General features: G+C 41.9%; 1 pseudogene; it reads left to right on the forward strand.

Moving 5' to 3' along the window:
* The first annotated feature begins 459 nt into the window (after positions 1 to 459).
* On the forward strand, positions 460 to 1,516 carry LOC147423097 (uncharacterized; annotated as a pseudogene).
* The last annotated feature ends 5,229 nt before the right edge of the window (positions 1,517 to 6,745 follow it).

The following is a 6,745-nucleotide window of genomic DNA, read 5'->3' on the forward strand; positions in this document are numbered from 1 at the left end:
ATTTTGTTTTGAAGCTAGATGAGTGTGAGATTCTTAAAGAGAAGAAGCTAGAGCGAGTTACAATTACATTAATGAATAGGGCCCTTTCCAAATGTCCCATTGATGACCCTTCAAAAACAAACATATAATGGCTTGGTGCATTTCAGGTAATCCAGTTATCTCCAATTTTGCAGCTCTAGCAAGCCCTCTATTGGACCTAAATTTTAGATTTATTTTTTGTATCTCATAAGGATGATCTTGCAGGTAAAGAAAGAAGACCATGACATTTTATTTTGGGTGTTCCATCAAACCCCTATTCCAGATATAATTGATAAGCAAATGAATCAAGGAGAGCTATTGGCTATAGATGGGAGAGGAGACTTTCAAGTTCAATGGCATCTTGCAGGTGACCTCAAAACACTGAAGTGTATGTATAATTGTGGAATGGGTGCCATGGCAAAGTCTCCATGCTTGTATTGCATGGAGCCTGCATTTTACTTCCGACTAGTTCTGGATATACCACTTGTCAATGTCCATATTTGTACAATGTATGGTCTCTGCCAAATTGTAGAGAAGTTGGTATATCTGTACATTGGGTTTTCTTGGAAAATCAAAAAGTCATCTGAACGACAAGTCGCTCTAGAGGCTTTGGAACTAGATTTGTCATATATTGGTCTACATGGGGGCAATGTGAAAATACAGTGGGACGAAAAAAGGTCAACCAATGAGAAAGATGTACCCTGCAAACCATCCATAGGTGGGGTCAAGGCACGCCATTTTCTATCTAAACCTCAAGGTATGAAAGATGTGAAGCTAACAAAGCGAGGGAGAGTATATCACTCTACCTACATTAGCAAAGTTGAGTATATGCACTGGAAAAAACTTCATTTAGCAGTGAAAGAACAAGATCCAACAACTCGCAATGCAAAGGGTGATGTGTGGCATTCTATTGACATATTATTTCAAATGTACGAGAATGATGATTGGTCACATGATAATCCCAGCAAGTTTAAACAGAACCTTCAGGTACTGAAAAAATCCTTCAAGACAGCATGGACTGACACTCAAATCACTCATTAAATGGTAAATTCAAAGCACCTCAGATAGTCTTAGTACTAAGTTTGTGTTTAAATTTCTAAAAAAATTTCTTCTTTTGCAGCACATTTTTTTTAATCATTTGCCATACTTCATCCAAAAGTATGGAAATCCAGGTATATGGAACACCCAGGGCCTGGAGAAGTCTCATTACATGGCTAGAAATGCCTACTTCAGACACACATAGCATGGAGGCTCTCGAAATAAGGCAAACAATCTGAAGGAGTTATTTTAGTGGATTTATCGTAGAATCATTCATCACATGCAACAAAAGCAAGTATTGGCCTCTTCAGCAACCGTACAGGCAATCGGACATTTGCAACTTCAGAAAAGAAAGCGAGCAAACGCATTCAACAACTCAAGTGCTCTTGAAAGTCAAATCAGGTGGAGAGAGACAATGCAATATGCCAATCATTGGTGGAACAAGAGAGTTAGAGTTTAGATGATCGGATGTACCACAAATGCGTGTAGAGTTTAGATGATCGGATGTACCACAAATGCGTGTAGAATTAAATTCAATATGTACCACAACTATTTCAACATTTTGATGATTTGCAAATATCATTTGATCATTAAATGTCTGCCATACTCTAAGAGTTCAGTAGGGTTTTCTTTCCCTAAAGATAATGCCATTGCTGTGTATGTGTAGTAGTATGCTGCACGGCCCCCAATATATCATGGCATGTAACCAAAACATTCTCTCCCAAAAACCTTGTCGACAAGAATAGATTTGTCAGCATTTTGTGGCAACATTGGACCATCTAAGAAGCAAGATAATTTCTTGAAAGCATAGGTTGCAGTATTCCCCTCTTGTGACATTCTGTTGTGGAAGATTAGGATGGGTGCCTCACATAAACTAGGAAGATATTGTCCTAGAGCTGCATCCCTACCACGGAACTATCTTCTTTGACGACGAAGAAAGTCGTCCTTTTTAGCAATCCATGAGTGTAAACAAAAGAAGTGTTTGTGTATGTGTGTGTGTGTGTGTGTGTGTGTGTGTGTGTGTGTGTGTGAGAGAGAGAGAGAGAGAGAGAGAGAGAGAGAGAGAGAGAGAGAGAGAGAGAGAGAGAGAGAGAGAGATTGGGGGGGGGGAGGGGGGGGGGCGGGATTTTATACCATGAAACTCTCATCTTGAAAAGAAAGCTCATCCTTCCATAGGTTGACTGATCCGGTTGACTCCTACGCTGGTCACTTAAACCAATCCTCCATATCCTGTTTACTAGTTGATGGCTTAAGATTATTTCAAATAGTTTGAAATGTGGCTTCATCAGGAAGGCTTTCTTTATACTTTTTTGCCTTTTCAAAGCATAGTTTAAGGCAGTCTAGTGGGTTATTGGAGGTCTCCATTGCCTCGTCATCACTACTGTCATCTGAAACAAAGCCATTCCTCTTCTCCTTATACTTGGAGATAGTGGCCAGTGCAAAGTCCTCCCGCAAACAAAAAATACTTTGTATATCATGAAGGAAAATGTATGACCTATCTCCAAATTTAAACTCTGGCACTCTTGGTAGCATTAAGGTGGCTTGTGCTCATTTAAACCTGACACATCTAGAGGTAGCTTGATATCTGAGGTTTTCACTGAGAGAAGATTGCTTCGTTTCACCTCTTTTGCTTCTTCTTCAAGGTCAATGGTGTCATAATAATCAATATCTAATTCTCCTAAATGATTTTCTCATATTAAACTGATCATTTAATGTGGGGAGGTACCAGGGGAGAAAAAGCTAGAATATTGGTTAAGCTAGTAGACCGGCCACAGTAGGGATCCAAAGGAGGGAAAATAGGGATCAAAAGGGGGGGCCATCTGCAAAAGAGCCATGTGCAACAATGGGCTAAAAAGACCCTAAGGTTCAGCCCATTAAGACTTCCAAAATGCTAAGGTTCCAAAATTCAAAGGTTGTGTCCAAAGGTCAACCCTAGGGAAAATTGGATGCTTAGTGTGTGTACAAAAGTCTTCTTCAAAGCCTACAAAGGAGGGGGCGAGCCCATTTAGTAGGGGATGAGAGAGAAAGCCACACACACACAGAGGCTCCCTTTACACAAAGGGAATTAGGGACACATGGCAGCTCCCTAGGCCAGATGCCCACAAGGTGTGCCCAATTCCTATTGGAAGACCCTTGAAGTGGACCAATGAGAATTAAGCTAGAGTAAATCTAGTTTAATTAATTTAAAAACATTTAATAAAAGAAACCAATGAGAATTAAGTCTCCTAGAAGACTATTGGGCAGTCTCCCAAGGGGTCCAATGAGCATTTAGGAGCCCAATGGCTTTCCTGATTCCTATTGGCCAGGAGGCAAAGGGGTCCAATGAGAGTTTAGTTTAATTATTTAATTACCTAAAGCTCTCACAAAAGGGGAAAGGGGGACACATGTCAGAAGGCTATCACTTATGCTGCTTAACACCCATTGGCTTGACTTGGGGAGGTCCAATGAGGCAAAAGCCAGACCAATTTAGCAAGAAGGGCTCGCCCAAGAGAGAGAGGGGGCTGATTTTTGCAAGGCATTATCACACACACACTCACACAAGCTCATGTGTGAAGAAAGAAAACTCTATCCCCTCCCAAGCTTTAATGGAGAGCTCATCACCTACTCCAAGCTTGTGAGATAGAAGCCTACATTACCACTCTCTTGGCATGTGGATGTAAATCCAACCAAGAGCCAAGCTTCAATGCATGCTCATCTTCTCTACCAAGCTAATTACTAAGCTAAGCTATGCTAATATGAGTGATTATGTGAGGAGATGTACATCTTTCTCGTAAGATACTCCTTCTTCCTCTCAATCTACTCTCATACCCTGCTAGCTCTCACCATCTTCGAAGGTGTGTGAGGTCTTGGGTCTGAGAACGGGGATAATTCAAGTTGTGTTTGTTAAGTGTTTTGCTTAGTGCATGAAGTTTCCATCTTCATTGCACTAGCTAGTCTTGAAGGAACACAAAGAATTGTATTGTACAATGTCTCTCTTGATGGGAGAAACCATAATACAAAGCCTTTTGGAGGGGGGACCGGCTCCATGAAAATCCGGTCCTCAACTGTTGTCAATAGCTTAATTTCTCTCTCTCTCTTTTGAAAGTTTTGTTGATGCTATCTAACTAGGTGTTATGCTTTTGGTTGCTCTCTCCACCCAAGCACTCTTGTAATTCTCATTAGGAATCTATTCTAATGAAATGCCCACTATGTTCATGCTAATTTCCGCTACACATAAGTTATTAGGCCATTAAATGTTACATTGGTATCAGAGCTCAAGGTTTCTCTTTTCTTGCTCAAGAAGGGAGGTCCTCAAGCTAGCTACAAATGGTTGATATTATTAATTGCCTGTGAGTAAGTAGAATAGGGATTTTTCAGCCTTGCAGTGCGTGTGCCTTCGTGCAGTTAACGGGGCATCACCGTCGAGAGCTATGGTCTTAATAGTGGAGTCCTACGGGGCTTGCCTACGTCTTAACCACCTTTGAGCTATTAGAAGCTTGAAAGGAGCCGGTGCTGTTTTGATGTCGAAAGACCCTCTCTTCTATTCCTTGCAATTAATGGTATTCGAGTCGCGGGTACAGTAGCTTGAGTGCTTTTTCTAAAGGGGTAAAGAGGAGTAGCAACTAGGGCTTGAAGTGCCAAAGTACACCTAAAAAGTTTACACCTAAAAGTTGTTAGAATGGCTGACAATAGTAAAGAGAGTGAAATTAATGTTGATAACTTTGATGTTGCTCATGAGCAAGCTACTAATGATGCTTCAATGCTTGTTAACTATCTTGTTTCTAGGCTTCAACAAGCCATGAGCAATCCATCTCTCCAAAGTGAAGTGCAACGGCAGCTCCGTGCTCACGGGATTCTCCAAGCTCATCACCATGACGAGAGAACACCTAGGAAGCCTCCTTGTGAGACTACCAAAAGAGGTCTCTCTCCGATTCGGGAAGAAGAAGAGAATCCATATGAAGGGCTCAAGAATTTACTTCTTGACGATGCATCTCCTTCCCAAAGGAGAACTCAAGAGCCTCCACCGAAGGAACAAGAAAGAAGCGAGTCTCCCGCCACCTCGGCGGAGATGGCTCCACAAAGACGGCGGGCTAAACGCTCTCCATCACCATCAAAGCGGAGAAGACCATCATATTCTTCTCCCCACCACAATTCAAAGAGGAATGATAAAAAGCAAGAGAAGAAAAAGGCGAGAAAGAGGACACCCTCTTCTCCATCTTCTTCATACTCTTCCTCTTATGAAAGCTATGGTGAAGACGACAAAGATCAAGAAAAGAAAAAGGTGAGAAAGAGGTCACCCTCTTCTCCATCTTCTTCAAATTCTTCATCTTCTGAAGAAAGTGATGGTGCAACCTTTGAACCATAAAAAAGAAGAGGCCATAGGAAATCCTATGCCGCATGGAAGAGGTCATCCAAGTTGAAGAAATTCAAAGAGGGAGGGAAGAGCATCTCTTTCCTTACCTATGATGGTACCTTTGGTGCTACGGACAAAGTCTTGGCCTTTATCCAACAATTCGATGGGGCGTTTGGAGATGAGGGCTTCACGGAGTCCTCTAAGCTACGCCATGTAGCTATACACTTTCAAAAGTCCGCCAGACAATGGTGGTCTAGCCTACGAGCCAACGGTGAAGCTCCACGAACATGGAAAGCTTTAAGACCTTCCATTATGAAGCAGTTTTTGGCCACTGATGCCAAAGACAAAGTACTCACCGAATGGCGAAGCTTAAAGCTCTCTCCCAATGAATCTATCCACAAATATGTAGACAAGTTTTGGGACCTACAACTCAAAGCCACTGTCTTCAAAAAGTTGGATTTTGGAGAGCAAAAGCAACAATTTTGTGCGGGATTAACCAAAGAAATGGCAGAGTATGTCAACTCCCAAAGACCAAGTACCATATCGGCGGTAATACACCACACTATGGTCGCCTCTCGAATCAATTCCCAAACGGGGGCAAAAAGAAATAATAAGCCCCTGGAAAACAAGGGTTCCAATGAGCCTAAGGGGAAGGACAATGTCCAAAAGTCTCCTTAGGGCAACTCCAACAAAGCTAAAGAGAAGGGAGTTTACAAAGGTAAGAATAAACTCTCTCCTGAAGAGCTTGAGCGTTATCGTAAGGATAACCGGTGTTTCAAGTGCGGCGAACAAGGGCATGCGTACCGCGCTTGTCCCCAAAAGAACAACCGCCAAGATTCCCTAGAGTTTCCTTGGTTGAAATCCAAGAGGAGGAGACTCACCAAACTCACCACAAAGGATCTCCTCTATGCCATGCTTGGGGAAAGGTAAGAGAACATGATGCTTTTATTCTCTTTGACCTTGGTTCTACTCACAATTTTATATCTATGGAGTTAGCCACCAAGCTAGGCATACAATCCTACGAGATGGGAGATGTCCTACCCGCAGACAGTGCCTTCAAGGGGCAAGAAGCTTTAGTCACTCCCTTAATTGGGAAATTGAGGCTTCATGTCCAAGGCCATGGTTTGACCGCCTGGCTGCCGATGTTAAATTTCCTGAAAGGAGAAATATTTTAAGTTTTTTCAAGGAGAAATACTCTAATTCATTGGAGGAACACAAGCAACACCTCCAGGTAATATTTCAAGTTTTAAGAGAGAATAAACTTTATGTTAATCGAAAGAAAAGTGAATTTTTCTTGCAAGAGATTCAGTATTTAGGTCACATTATCTCTCAAGATGGCATCCAAATGGATCCATC

Source organism: Adiantum capillus-veneris, chromosome 26 (assembly GCF_014529385.1).
Source record: "Adiantum capillus-veneris isolate H3 chromosome 26, ASM1452938v2, whole genome shotgun sequence".
Taxonomy (NCBI): Eukaryota; Viridiplantae; Streptophyta; class Polypodiopsida; order Polypodiales; family Pteridaceae; genus Adiantum; species Adiantum capillus-veneris.